Source organism: Psittacula echo (genome assembly GCF_963264785.1).
Source record: "Psittacula echo genome assembly, chromosome: 1".
NCBI lineage: Eukaryota > Metazoa > Chordata > Aves > Psittaciformes > Psittacidae > Psittacula > Psittacula echo.
In genome coordinates, this window is record NC_137735.1 from 95,941,087 (window position 1) to 95,955,338 (window position 14,252).

Genomic DNA, 14,252 nt, shown 5'->3' on the forward strand with positions numbered 1-14,252 from the left:
ACCTGACCCAAACTAACCAAAGAGGAATTCCATACCACAGCACGTCATGCCCGGGGATGTAACTGGGAGTTACCTGGAAGGGCTGGTTCACTGCTCGGTCGGACTGGGTTTTGTATACAATACAGGTGGTATTGTACTCTCTTCCTCTGTTATTTCCCTTATTATTATTATTGGTGGTAGCAGTAGTGATTTGTGTTATACCTGAGTTACTGGACTGCTTTTATCTTAGCCTGTGGGAGTTACATTCTTTTGATTCTTCTCCCTGTCCCTCTGGGAGTGGGGGTGGGGTTGGGGGGGGACAGGGAAGAAAGGGTGGGGGGGGTAGACTGTGTGGTTCTGATTTACGGCCTGGGCTTAAACCACAACAAGGTTATATACATATTTTTTCCACTGTGATATAAAACCTAAACAATTTAACTGAAGTAAACAAAGGTTGTTTATACAAGCAATTCTTCATTCTGTAGCTGGTAGAATGATGTTTTATTCTCAGAGAAAAAGAGCATGGCACGGTAGCTATACTTAACACTGGTACATAGGTTGCTCAATTCTCTCTGGTTTGCAGAAAATGTGAATATCAGAATTTAAAACAGGCCCTTAGATTTTTTTTCATACACTGATTAGTATCTTACTACTTGGCTTGCACCTTTGAACTCAAAGATGCAGTTGGCAGAGATGGGCTCTGATCAGTGTGATGAAAGGTTGCAGAATCCCTGTTTCTACACAGAAAACCAAGTTACATTCCACTCCAGCATTTGGACTCATAGGGTAGGAAAATTACTAGTGTAATTATGCTTTCAGTCAGTGATTTACAGGAATTGGTTATTTAGGTATCTTCCAGATGGATTAAAGACTAAAGCCAGAATCATCTCTATCAGGAACATCTATTCTGAAGGCAACTTATGAATTTTTTTTATTTTTCAAGAAAATAATTTTGAATGTCTGCGATTAATGTATGATTCAGGTGAAAAAGCAAATAACCTCCATAGCCATTTTATCTCAGTACAAATTCAATAAAAATTAGTTTGGCTTGGGTCTTTCTAAAGTGAATGCTAGCATGTACCTCAGAAAAGTGTAACTAATAGAACTAAGTATCTCTTTCTTGTTCATTTGAGACAAAAATAAAAAGAGCTGTACAGGGAATTTCTCTATGGTGTTTGCCAGTAATGTATGCACTCCAATATCCACCATAAGCTCCTAATATTAAAAATTATTCTGCATCAGATACAGCAAATACTGGTTTTTACATATGAATGCCAATTTCTGCAAACACAGATATAATCTTAGGTTTATGAAATCAACTCCTTATTAATTCTGAAAATTCCCATTTATTTCTTTGCAACATTTCAATTTCACCAGCAATCTAAATGTCACTTGTAATTTGGGCAGCCAGTAGTCTGGGCCCTTCAAAGCACGTTTCCGGATGCTCAGCAAGTGTAACAAATCTCTTCAAGAAAGTACAGATAAAGAAGTCATAGCAGCTGTTGGTGCACACAGCTGCCAGCACCACAGGACAAAGCAGAACCACAAAGAAGAATCATAGTGGAAAACTTCTGCCTTCACGAAGGCAATAAATGTTTTGAGTGATAGCACAACTCCCCACGGCATCACCACTGAGAAATGTCCTGTGCTGCCAGATCAGCTACATCTTAGAAATCATTGTGAACAGTGATACTCTACATTAACTGGAGCATGCATCTTTACCTGAAGTAATAATAAAAGTTTCTGATGTAGATGATGCTACCTAATGTAAAAATATCAATCACTGGGTTCATTAAACTCTTCCCTGTCCTTCAGTAATTCCTCTTAAGTATAACCCATTTATAAAGAAGGTGGCTGGAGGTATCTGTGACAGGTATATCAGCCCTGACAAAAGCCCTGACAAAGAATTGGCCAAAGTCATCACAAAGACCTGACAAAGACAAAACAAAGACCAGACAAAACAAAGCCCTGGCAAAGGCCCTGCCAAAATCGCTGCCAAAAGAAATGAGAAAAGCCTTTGCAAAAACCCTGGAAAAATCCCTTACAAAAGCGTTGAAAAAGCCCTTTCAAAAGCCCTGACAAAACCCTTTGAAAAAGCCATGCCAAAGGCCCAGCAAAAATTCATGACAAAATCTCTGCCAAAATCCCTTGCAAAAGCCTTGGCAAAATCCCTGGCAAAATTCCTGGCAAAATCCTTGGGAAAAAAAAGCCTGGAAAAAGCCTGGGCAAAGGCCCTGTCAAAGGACCTGGGAAAAGACTTGGCAAAAGCCCTGTCATAATCTCTACCAATGACCTTGGCAAAATCCATGACAAAAGCCTTGGTAAAGGCCTGGCAAAAGCCTTGGAAAAGCCTTGACAAAGGCCCTTTCAAAAGCCTTGGCAAAATCCATGACAAAAACCCTTGAAAAAGACTTGGCAAAATCCTTGGCAAAAACAATAGCAAAAACCATGGCAAATGCCCTGAGAAAAGCCTTGGCAAAAACCCTGTCAAAAGCCTTGGCAAAAGCCTTGGCAAAAACCCTGTCAAAAGCCTTGGCAAAAGCCCTGGCAAAATTCATGACAAAAGCCTTGGAAATGCCCTGGCAAAGGCCCTGGAAAATCCATGACAAAAGCGTTGGTAAAAGCCATTGCAAAATCCCTGGTAAAAGCCGGTGAAAAAGAAAGCCGTGTCAATGTCCCTGGCAACATTCATGGCAAAATCCCTGGAAAAATTCCTGGCAAAAGCCTTGGCAAAAGCCCTGCCACAATCACTGCCAAACGCATTGCAAAAGACATGAGAAAATCCCTGGCAAAATCCATGCAAAAGCCTTGGAAAAGCCCTAGCAATGCTCCTGGAAAAAGCCCTGGCGAAATCCCCGGCAAAAGCCTTGAAGGTCTGGTAAAAGTGCTGACAACAGCCTTGGCAAAATCCGTGGCTAAAGCCCTGGCAAAATCTCTGACAAAAACCTTGGGAAAAGCTGTGGAAAAGACCAGGGAAAAATCCCTGGGAAAATCCCTGGAAAAAACATTGGTAAAATCCCTGGCAAAATCAGTGACAAAAGCCTCAGTAAAAGCCCTTGCAAAATCCCTGGCAAAAGCATTGGCAAATGCCATGGAAAAAAGCCCTGCCACAATCACTGCCAAAAGTGCTGCAAAAGACATGAGAAAATCCCTGGCAAAATCCCTGGCAAAATCAACAACAAAAGCCTTGGAAAAGCCCTTGCTATAGCCCTTGGAAAATCCCTGGCAAAATCCCTAGCAAAAACCTTGGCAAAAGCTCTGGCAAAAGCCTTGACAAAATGGGAAAACCTTGGCAAATCCATGACAAAAAACCTGAAAAAAAGCCTTGGAAAAAGCCTTGGCAAAATCACTTGCAAAAACTATGGCAAAAGCCTTTGCAAAAGTTCTGGCAAAATCCCTGGGAAAAACCTTTGCAAAATACATTGGAAGTATCTGGGATAAGCCCTGACAAAACCACTGTGAAAAGCCTTGGCAAAATCTTTGGCAAAAACCCTGGCAAAATCATTGGAAAAAAAAAAAAAAAAACAACTGGAAAAAGCCTTGGAAAAAACCCTGCAAAGGACCTGGGGAAACCCATGGCTAGAGCCCTATCTAAATCCCTACTGTAATAAACTTAAATGTTTAATTTGCTGATCAAGTAAAGTTTGTGTATTATATGGCTATAGGTTTTGTAATGTTGATACTGAGCGAATGAATTTAAGTTTTGTGTAAGTGTCAAACCACGGGGAGTGATTCCTGTCGGCAGCCAGGAACTCCTTGTGACCTCTGTGCTTTGTGTGAAACGCATAGAAATGATCATGGTGTTTGCTTATGTACAATGGTGAAGGGGAAGAAACAAAGGAGTAATCCCTCTTTGATAATTTTGAATGATAAAACAGTAGGGGTGCCTTTTTGCTTTGTGTAACTGCTTGAGTACTTTTGGGAAGGGGGGTTAGATAACCCAAGAGACACATCCTGTTACAGGACGTAGTGAAACCTATGCATTAAATAGATAGCCATCTTCCTGAGCTTCATTAAGAAAGTTTCTCAACCGGAAAAAGACCCCAGCAACCAAGAGAGGAACAATGGAAAGGAGCCACGTCGACATAAAGGAGAAGACAGGATTGACTAAAACCCAGGACTACAACAGTATAAGAAACTGGACCCCAGGGCCCCCTGTGTGCGCCTTTGGTGGAGCAGAGACTCCCCTGCGCACCCAGCGCTGCTTGCTTATTGCCTCTTACCCTTAATCAATCTGAATAAAATATTCAGAATCAGTTGTGGCTAAGACTGAATTTTTATAACACTACCAATGAACCAGGCAAAATCCATGGCAAAAGTCTTTGGAAAAGCTGTGGAAAAAGACCAGACAAAATCCATGGCAAAATCCCTTGGAAAATCCCTGGCAAAAACCATGGAAGCCTTACTAAAAGCCCAGGCAAAAGCTCTTTCAAAAGCCTTTGCAAAAGCCTTGGCAAAGGCCCTGGTAAAAACCCTGACAAAAGCCCTGGCAAAATCCATGACAAATCTCTCCCAAATCCTAAAATCTCTCCCAAAATCCCTAATAAAAACCTGTGAAAATGCCTTGTCAAAGGCCCTGGCTAAAGCCTTGGCAAAAGCCCTGGCAAAAAGCCCTGGGAATGTGCCTGGCAACATTCATGGCAAAAGATTTGGCAAGATCCCTACTAAAAGCCTTGGTAAGATCCCCAGAATATCCCTGGCAAAACCCTTGGGAAAAAGCACTGGAAAATACCATGGCAAAAGCCCAGCCAAAATCACTTACATAAGTGCTGCAAAAGACATTAGAAAATCCCTGGCAAAAGCCTTGGTAAAATCCCTGGCAAAAGCCTTAGCAAAATCCCTGGCAAAAGCCTTGCAAAAAGCTCTGGCAAAAACTCTGGAAAAGTATGGATTTTGATAGGGATTTTGTCAGTGACCAGGCCTTTCCCAGGTCTTTTCCCAAAGATTTTGCCAGGGCTTTTGCCAGAACCTTTTCCAAGGCTTTTCTGAGGGCTTTTGCCAAGGCTTTTGCCAGATTTTTCCAGGGATTTTGCCAAGGATTTTGCCAGGGATTTTGCTGGGATTTTTCTTTAGGCTTTTCCCAGGGCTTTTGCCAGAGATTTTGCCAAGGTTTATACAAGGGCTTTTGCCAAGGCTTTTGCCAGGGGTTTTCCAGGGATTTTGCCAGGATTTTCCTCATGACTTTTTACTTTTGCCAGTGATTTTTTCCAGTATTTTTTCCAAGGCTTTTGCCATGGACTTTATCAGGTCTTTTCTTGAGCTTTTTTTCATGGATTTTGCCAGGGATTTTGGCAAAGATTTTGCCAGAGACTTTGTCAGGGCTTTTCCCAGGGTTTTTGCTAGGACTTTATCCAGGGTTTTTGCAGGGGTCTACCCCACAAGGGCTATCAGGTCTACCCAGACCCATCATGCGATCATTATATGATCATTATGGGGTCTCTATGGGTCTCTATTGACTGCTGTGTGTCTCAGTGGGATTTCTGTAGGGTCTGTGGGGCTCTATGAGTTCTTCTGGATTGCTATCAAGCATCTAAAAAAAAAATAAAAAATTTTTACTAAAAGGAACTGAAAAGCAAAGAAATCTGAAGAAAAAAAAGCCCCAACAGGTTCTAGACCATCAAGAGCTACCTACCCCCCAACGGGTTCTAGACCATCGACGGGTACACACACACACACACACCCCCCATGGTTTCTAGACCATCAATGGGTACCCACTCCTCGACAGGTTCTAGACCATCGACAGCTACCCGTCCCCTCCCCCGACGGGTTCTACAACGTTCCTCCATGCCATGACTCTCCCCCATGTCACCAGGTAGACCTGACAGTCCTAGTATGGGTAGACCTGATAGCCCGGCCTTTAGCCATCGGTTTGGCCATGGGTTTGGCAGGGATTTTGCCAAGGCTTTTGTTAGGTCTTTTCTCAAGGCTTTTGTTAGGTCTTTTCTCAAGGCTTTTGCCAGGCTTTTGCCAGTGATTTTGGCTGTGCTTTTGCCAAGGCTTTTGCCATGGATTTTGCCAAGAGTTTCCCTAGCTATACAGCTAAGGCTTTTGCCAGAGCTTTTTGCAAGTCTTTTTGTTGGAAATATCATAAATCATTAGGAAAACAATTGTACATTTATCTTTAGTTACTAGAAAACAATTGTACATTTATCTTTAGTTACTTTATAACTAAGCATTATGTTAGAAACCTAACCAAGGAATGCTTTGTACAGCGACTGAAAATTATCCAAGAATAAAGTTAGAACAGAAAACTTTGTTCGAAACCTGGCTGGAACTACCGTTCTGGCCAGTTGCACTTAAGAAACTAGTTAACAATAGTTCCGCAGTTTGGACCAAGGTCAAGTCATCAGAGTGCAGGTGCAAGTGTGAAGATCATTATAATACAAAGTGGGAATAGCTCATGAATCTGTATAGGCATGTTGCATCAGCCGACTTGTAGTGTATAAATTGCTAACGTGATGTGACGGGGTTAGAACCAGATTTGGGTGAGTACCCCTGGTTCTCGGCGCCTTAATAAAGCACCTCATATAACCATTCCGGTGGTTATGTGTTTGTTCCGACGCTAACATTTTGGCGACCCAGATGGGACCTCGCGGGCATTGCTGAGGTGGCTCACATCTCGATCTTGCTCCAAGCCAGTACCGAGAGATTCTCAGGGAGCTGTCGGCCGTGACCGACCTCCGCTGCTCACGACGGACCTCTGATACAGTAAGAAAGGTGCTTTTTTTTCTAATTTGGTATGCTAAAGGTACTGGTTCTGGTCTGGTATGGTAAAGGTACTGATTCTGGTTTGGTATGGTAAAGCCTGCCTGTTAGACGTGGCGAAACTGCGCTTGGTTGGGGCTAGGGAGCTCCCAGGGGTAAGCCTAGGCGCCATCCGTTAGACAGTGGCGAAAGCCCTGCAGGTTCAGCAAATCTGGTCTGGTAATGGTTTATGCCGCAGGTATGGCTGGTCTGGATAAGTATTTGTAATCCAGTGGTGTAAAGGAAACTTGTTTTTTTTGGAATTTCTTTGTACTCACAGAATGCCGTCAATTCCCAAATCATCTCCGCTAGGCTGTCTTTTAAGCCATTGGAAGGAAGGGGGGTTTGGGCAGAGTATGCGGAAAAATAAGTTGATTGATTATTGTAATGTTTGGTGGACACAATATGAATTGGAAGATTAGGAAAAATGGCCTGAAAATGGAACTTTACAGTATAATACTATATTGCAATTGATGTTGTTCTGTAAAAGGGAAGGAAAATGGGATGAAGTGCTGTATGTAGATCTTTTCTTTACTATAAGAGATAATAAGGAATGGCAAAAATCTTGTGGAATTATGGTTGTTAAAACAAATGCAAATGAACAATGTAAGGGATGTGTTGCTGAGAAAAAGTGTATTGGGTGTCTTGCTTCAGAAAACAGTTTGCAAGACTAGAAGGATGATGAAAATCTTGATCTGGTTGTAGCCCCATTAGCCCCGCCGGTAACAGAGGAAAGGGGAGAGGAGGATGATGGTGAAAGTGATTCTGAGAGTGAGAGTGACAATGTATGCAAGGGGGATCAAAGGGTAGACCTCCCCGTTACTCCGGTCTCACATCGAACTCGTCAAAGAGAAGAACGAGGGAGAAAAATGCAGGCTCAGACGCCTGGTGCAGTGCTTGTGCCTTTAAGACAGGGAGTCAGAACAGAAGGGCCAGTATACATCAAAGTACCCTTCTCACCCGGGGATTTAGTCATCTGGAAACAATCAGCAGGGACATATAGAGAAAATCCAGATAAGGTAGCTCAGGTACTGAAAATGATTATGAAAACCCAAAACCCAGATTGGGATGATATACAGGTGCTTTTAGACACCCTTATGGATCCAACAGAAAAAGAAATGGTATTGCGGACTGCAAGAGAAAAAGTTCGAGAGGATTTAAGACAGGGGTTGGTTGAGGGAAACATAGATCAAAACTTCCTTATGGAAGATCCGATGTGGGACTAAAACACACTGAGGGGAATGAGGAATTTGCGAAGGTACCAACATTGGGTGATTGCTGGGGTGCAAAATGCCATGACTAAAACAATAAATTGGTCAAAGCTCTACAATGTGAGGTAGGAAAAGACGGAATCACAGTCTACCTTTTTAGAAAGACTTAAAGAAACTGCAAAGAAATATACAGATTTGGATGTGGAAACTGAACAGGCTAGGGCACAATTAGCTCTGATTTTTCTAGGGCAATCTCAAGATGACATTAGGAAAAAACTACAAAAGCTAGGGGGGGGGCAGATTTGCAGAACTTGGATAGACTATTAGAAGTGGCTTGGAAGGTGTATAATAATAGGGAAAAAGAAAATTCCCGGAGCAGCAGCAGAATTTATTGGCAGTAATCCAAGAAAAGGAACAGAGTTTTTCCAACCCTAGGGGGAGGGGTCGAGGGGGTATGCGAGGTCGGGGATGAGAAAGAGGATTCTATAACCCAAGAATAGGGGTGAATACAGAAAGATTAGGATATAATCAGTGTGCAAACTGCAAACAGGAAGGACACTGGAAAAATGAATGCCCACTGAAGGGAGGACAATTTGTGTCCCCAAGGAACCCTTTTGTGGGATCAGATGTAGCTAAGGCGATGGTGCTGGGAGAATATGACAATCAGAGCTGACTAGCCGGGGTGAGAAATGAGGAACCCCTTGTGAAAATACAACTGGGTGGAAAAGAAGTAAAATTTTTAGTAGATACAGGGGCTACCTACTCAGTTTTAAATGACCTATACGGGAAGTTAGGAAAGAAAACTACGACAATTGTAGGAGCCACAGGGAAGGAGGAAATACAGCCATTCCTGCAGCCCCTAGACCTGCGGTTTAGAGGGAAAGAACTGATCCACGAATTTCTATATATGCCTGAATGCCCTATTCCCCTTTTAGGACGAGATCTATTGGCTAAATTGGATGCTGTAATTATTTTTGAAAATGGTGAATTAACAATGCAAATTCCAGAATCAAAAGCAGGACGGATTTTAGTTCTCAAAGATAAGCCTGTTGCTAGAATCCCAGTGGAGGTAGAGCAGGCTGTGATACCGACAGTTTAGGAAACAGAAATTCCAGGAAAATCAAAAATGGCTCAGCCAGTAATAGTGGAACTAAAGGATGGAGCTAGACCAGTAAGAAAACCAAACGGTGAATATAGGTTAGTACAGGATTTGAGGGCTATAAATGAAATAACAAAGGATATCCACCCAGTGGCAGCAAACCCTTATACGTTGTTAACATCTGTGAAGGAAAAGTATAAATGGTTTACAGTGATTGATTTAAAAGATGCCTTCTTCTGCATTCCTCTTGACAAAAGTAGCAGGAAACTGTTTGCATTTGAATGGGAGAACCCACAGAATGGACGAAAGACTCAGCTAACATGGACCAGACTTCCACAAGGATTCAAGAACAGCCCAACTCTCTTTGGAAATCAACTGGCCAAGGAATTGGAAGTATGGACTACTCAAGGAAAGGTACAGGTACCAAGATCATAATATCTCTTATTGCAATATGTAGATGACATCCTTTTTGCGACAGAACATGAGTCATTGTGCATAAGAGTAACTATTGAGATCTTAAACCAGCTAGGCCTGAATGGCTACAAGGTCTCAAAGGAAAAGGCACAAATTGCATGCACAACTGTGTCGTATCTAGGGTGCGAAATTTCACAAGGACAGCGGAAGCTGGGAATAAATCGCATAGAGGCAATTTGTGCCATTCCAGAACCACGGAACCTACATGAACTAAGAACATTTTTGGGTGTGACAGGGTGGTGCAGACTATGGATAATGGACTATGGACCCTAAACCCCTGGGATCCCTAAACCCCTGTATGAGGCCCAAAAATCACCTGCTTTTGTTTGGGATAAACCACAGAGGGAGGCCTTTAAGAAACTGAAGGAGGCGCTAATGAGTTCGCCGGCATTGGGACTCCAGGATCTGACAAAGAACTTTCAATTATTCGTCCATGAAAGACAGAGATTAGCGCTGGGAGTGCTAACTCAGAAGCTTGGAAGTTGGAAAAGACCAGTGGGATATTTTTCAAAACAATTAGATCCCGTAAGCACAGGATGGCCTTCATGCTTGAGAGCAGTAGCTGCAACTGTTGTTCTGATACAAGAGACTAGAAAACTGACTCTGGGGAAACATATTGAAGTTTTTGTGCCACATATGGTAACAGCTGTTTTAGAACAAAAAGAGGGATATTGGTTGTCCCCTAGCAGAATGATGCAGCAATGATCAAGCAATTTTGACAGAACAAGACGATGTGAGTTTAAAGACTACTAACGTGTTGAACCCAGCAGCTTTTCTAGGAACAAACCCAGAGGAGGGAAGCCTTGAACATGACTGTATAGAGGTCATTGAGCATACATATGCAACCAGAGCAGATCTGAAAGATATACCTCTTGAACAGCCTGATTGGGAACGTTTCACAGATGGAAGCAGTTTCGTGGAAAATGGGACACTATGCAGGATATGCTGTAACAACACAGCGAGAGGTAATTGAAGCAAAAACGTTATCTCCTGGGACATTGGCTCAATTGGCAGAGCTAATAGCTCTTACAAGAGTGCTGGAACTGAGTGATGACAAAAAGGTAAATGTGTGGACAGATTCGAAATATGCATTTGGTGTTGTACAGATACACGGAGCATTATGGAAGGAACGAGGACTGTTATCCTCACAAGGGACTAATATAAAATATCAAAAAGAGATCTTGGAATTAACAGTGGCTGTGCAAAAGCCTAAACAGGTGGCCATTATGCACTGCAAAGCGCACCAAGGAGGAACTTCAAAGATATCTGAAGGAAACACATTGGCAGACTGGACGGCTCAACAGGTAGCCCAGAAGGTATGGAATACGATGGTTCTAATACCTCTTAAGGTAAGCCCGCTCCGTACTTATCTTTCGCAAAATCTGAATTATTCAAAGGAAGATGAAAAGTTAGCAGGACTCTTAAGAGCTCTGAAGAATTCTGAAGGGTGGTACACAACAACAACCGGACAAGTAATAGTGCCGCCAGCTATTATGAGAAAAATCCTACAAGCTGAACATCAAAAATGTCATTGGGGTGCAGAAGCATTGGTAACCTATTTAAAACGAGGAATAGTTTCCACACAGATGTTAACTATGGCAAAAGCGGTGGGATCAAAATGTGAAATTTGTTTGAAAAATAACCCAGTAGTAAGGAGACAAGTTGAAATGGAGAGAATCAGGATAGGGGTAGAGCCAGGAGACTATTGGCAGGTTGACTTTGTGGAATTACCAAAGATACAAGGGTACAAGTATACACTGGTAGGGGTTGACACTTTTTCTGGATGGCTGGAGGCCCTTCCCTGTCACACCAATCAGGCAAAAGAAACAGTAAAGTGGTTACTTAAAGAAATCATTCCGCGATTTGGAGTTCCTCTAGGGATATCATCAGATAGAGGCCCACACTTTGTCGCAACCATAGTACAAGAAGTTAGCAAACTGCTAGGGATATCATGGAACCTACATACTCCCTGGAGGCCCCAATCTAGTGGACAAGTAGAGAAAATTAATCAAACAATAAAAAGGCAAATCAGCAAAATATGTCAGGAAGCCAAAATAAAATGGCCACAAGCCTTACCGCTCTAGTACGAATCAGAATAAAACCCAGAAGTGGAATGTCAGTAAGCCCCTATGAGATCCTCTATGGAAAACCATATGAGGCACCAGAACCCAATCCCAACACCCACATTAAAGGGAATCAGGATGTTTATAATTATGTGTTGTCTCCTGGTAGAACTCTAGTTTGGCTTCGGAGCACCTTGGTGTGTAATAGTCTTGGAAAATCCAGTGCTCAACACACAACCAGGGGACCAAGTATATGTCCGAAACTGGAATGAAGAACCATTAAAAGAGCAGTGGGATGGACCTTATCAAGTATTGCTGACAACATTCACTGCAGTAAAGGTAGAGGGGGTAGATTCTTGGATACATTACACTCGACTGAAAAAGGTTCCAAGAGCTTGGGAAGCACAGGTATTGAGTCCTATGAAACTTAGATTAAAACGTAAACAAGATGTTTAAGGTTATTTATAAAACACTGATTGTTATCTGCTCACTAATGCTAGTGGTAGCCGCCTCCCATTGAAGAGTCAACAGAAAAGATATTTTGACACAATTTGGCGGACAGAATGCCACTCTGATTTACAAGGTCACTGATACCCGTCCGGTCAAACCTGCTATTGATCACAATAAAATTAGGAATATAGAAAAGAGGAAATTGAACAAAACTGGATTGGAACAATATTTAACAGTTTAGGCCTTCATCTAACTGGATGGGTTAATTCTCTTATGCAGACTATAATCGTGATACTGATTGTATTTCTCGCGATATACGTAATGTATCTTTGTATTCGAAGGGAAATGATATGTAATAATGCATGGACTCATCGAATTATAGGATTAGCAACAAAAGAGTATCCAGAAATACCAGCCCCACCCCCCTCTTATCAGGAATAGTTGTATAAATGAAAATACTTGTTAAAATAAAACTATATTCAAAGCGGGGAAATGTTGGAAATATCATAATTCATTAAGAAAACAATTGTACATTTATCTTTAGTTACTAGAAAACAATTGTACATTTCTCTTTAGTTACTTTATAACTAAGCATTATGTTAGAAACCTAACCAAGGAACGCTTTGTACAGCGACTGAAAATTATCCAAGAATAAAGTTAGAACAGAAAACTTTGTTCGAAACCTGGCTGGAACTACCGTTCTGGCCAGTTGCACTTAAGAAACTAGTTAACAATAGTTCCGCAGTTTGGACCAAGGTCAAGTCATCAGAGTGCAGGTGCAAGTGCGAAGATCATTATAATACAAAGTGGGAATAGACCATGAATCTGTATAGGCGTGTTGCATCAGCCGACTTGTAGTGTATAAATTGCTAACGCGATGTGACGGGGTTAGAACCAGATTTGGGTGAGTACCCCTGGTTCTCGGCGCCTTAATAAAGCACCTCATATAACCATTCCGGTGGTTATGTGTTTGTTCCGACGCTAACATTTTGATAGGGCTTTTTCAAGTCTTTTCACAGGTATTTTGCCAGGGATTTTTCTGAGGAATTTTCTTGTGAGAAGGCTTTTTCCAGGGCTTTTACCATAGCTTTTGACATGGATTATGCCAGGGATTTTGCCAGGCAATTTGCCAGGGTTCTTCCCAAGGCTTTTGTCATGGACTGTACTAAGGATTTTGCTAGGGCTTTTGACAAGGATTTTGACAAGACTTTCCAGGAATTATGCCATGGATTTTGCAAGGAACAATTGCAGGGCTTTTGCCAGTGTTTTTGCCAAGGCTTCTGCCAGGTCCTTTGGCAAGACTTTTTCTAAGGGTTTTTCCATGGTTTTTGACAGAAATTTTTCCACAATGTTTGGCACAGATTTTGTCAGGGGGGTTGCCAAGGCTTTATCCTAGGCTTTTGCCAGGGATCTTGCCAGGGCTTTTCTGAGAATTTTGCCAGGGATTTTGCCAGTGATTTTGCCAAGGCCTTTCTCAGGTATTTTCCAAAGGATTTTGCTAGGTCTTTTTCCATGGATTTTGTAAAGGATTTTGCCAGTGCTTTACCCTAGTTTTTTGCCAGGGCTTTTCCAAGACTTTTGCCTGAACTTTTGGCAGAGATTTTGGCAGGACTTTTTCAAGAACTTTTGCCAGGGATTTTGCCAAGAGTTTTTTCATGGATTTTCCTAAGGCTTTTGCCAGGGTCATTACCAAGGCTTGTGTCAGGGCTTTTCTCAAGGCTTTTGCTGCACTTTTGTCAGTGATTTTGGCAGGGCTTTTGTCACTAATTTTGCTAAGGGTTTTCCCAGTTACTCTGCTAAGGCTTTTGCCAGAGGTTTCCACAAATCTTTTGATAGGGCTTTTGCAAAGTCTTTTCCTGGGTATTTTGCCAGGGCTTTTGCCAGTGATTTTGCCAAGGCATTATCCAAGGCTTTTGCCAGGGCTTTTGCCAAAGGTTTTCCCAAGGCTTTTGCCAGGGCCTTTGCCAAGGCTTTTTGCAAGGAGTTTCCCATGGTTTTTGCCAGAAATTTTTCCAGAGCTTTTGGAATGGATTTTGCCAGGGCTTTTGACAAGGCTTTTGCCATGGCTTTTGCCAAGGCTTTTTCCAGTGCTTTTGCAAAGGCTTTTGCCAATCATACTGGCAGGGCTCTACCAAGGCTTTTGCCATGGATTTGGGCAGAGATTTTGGAATGATGTTTTCCAGACCTTTTGCCAGGGGTTTTGCCAAGGCTTTTGTCAGAGATTTTACCAGG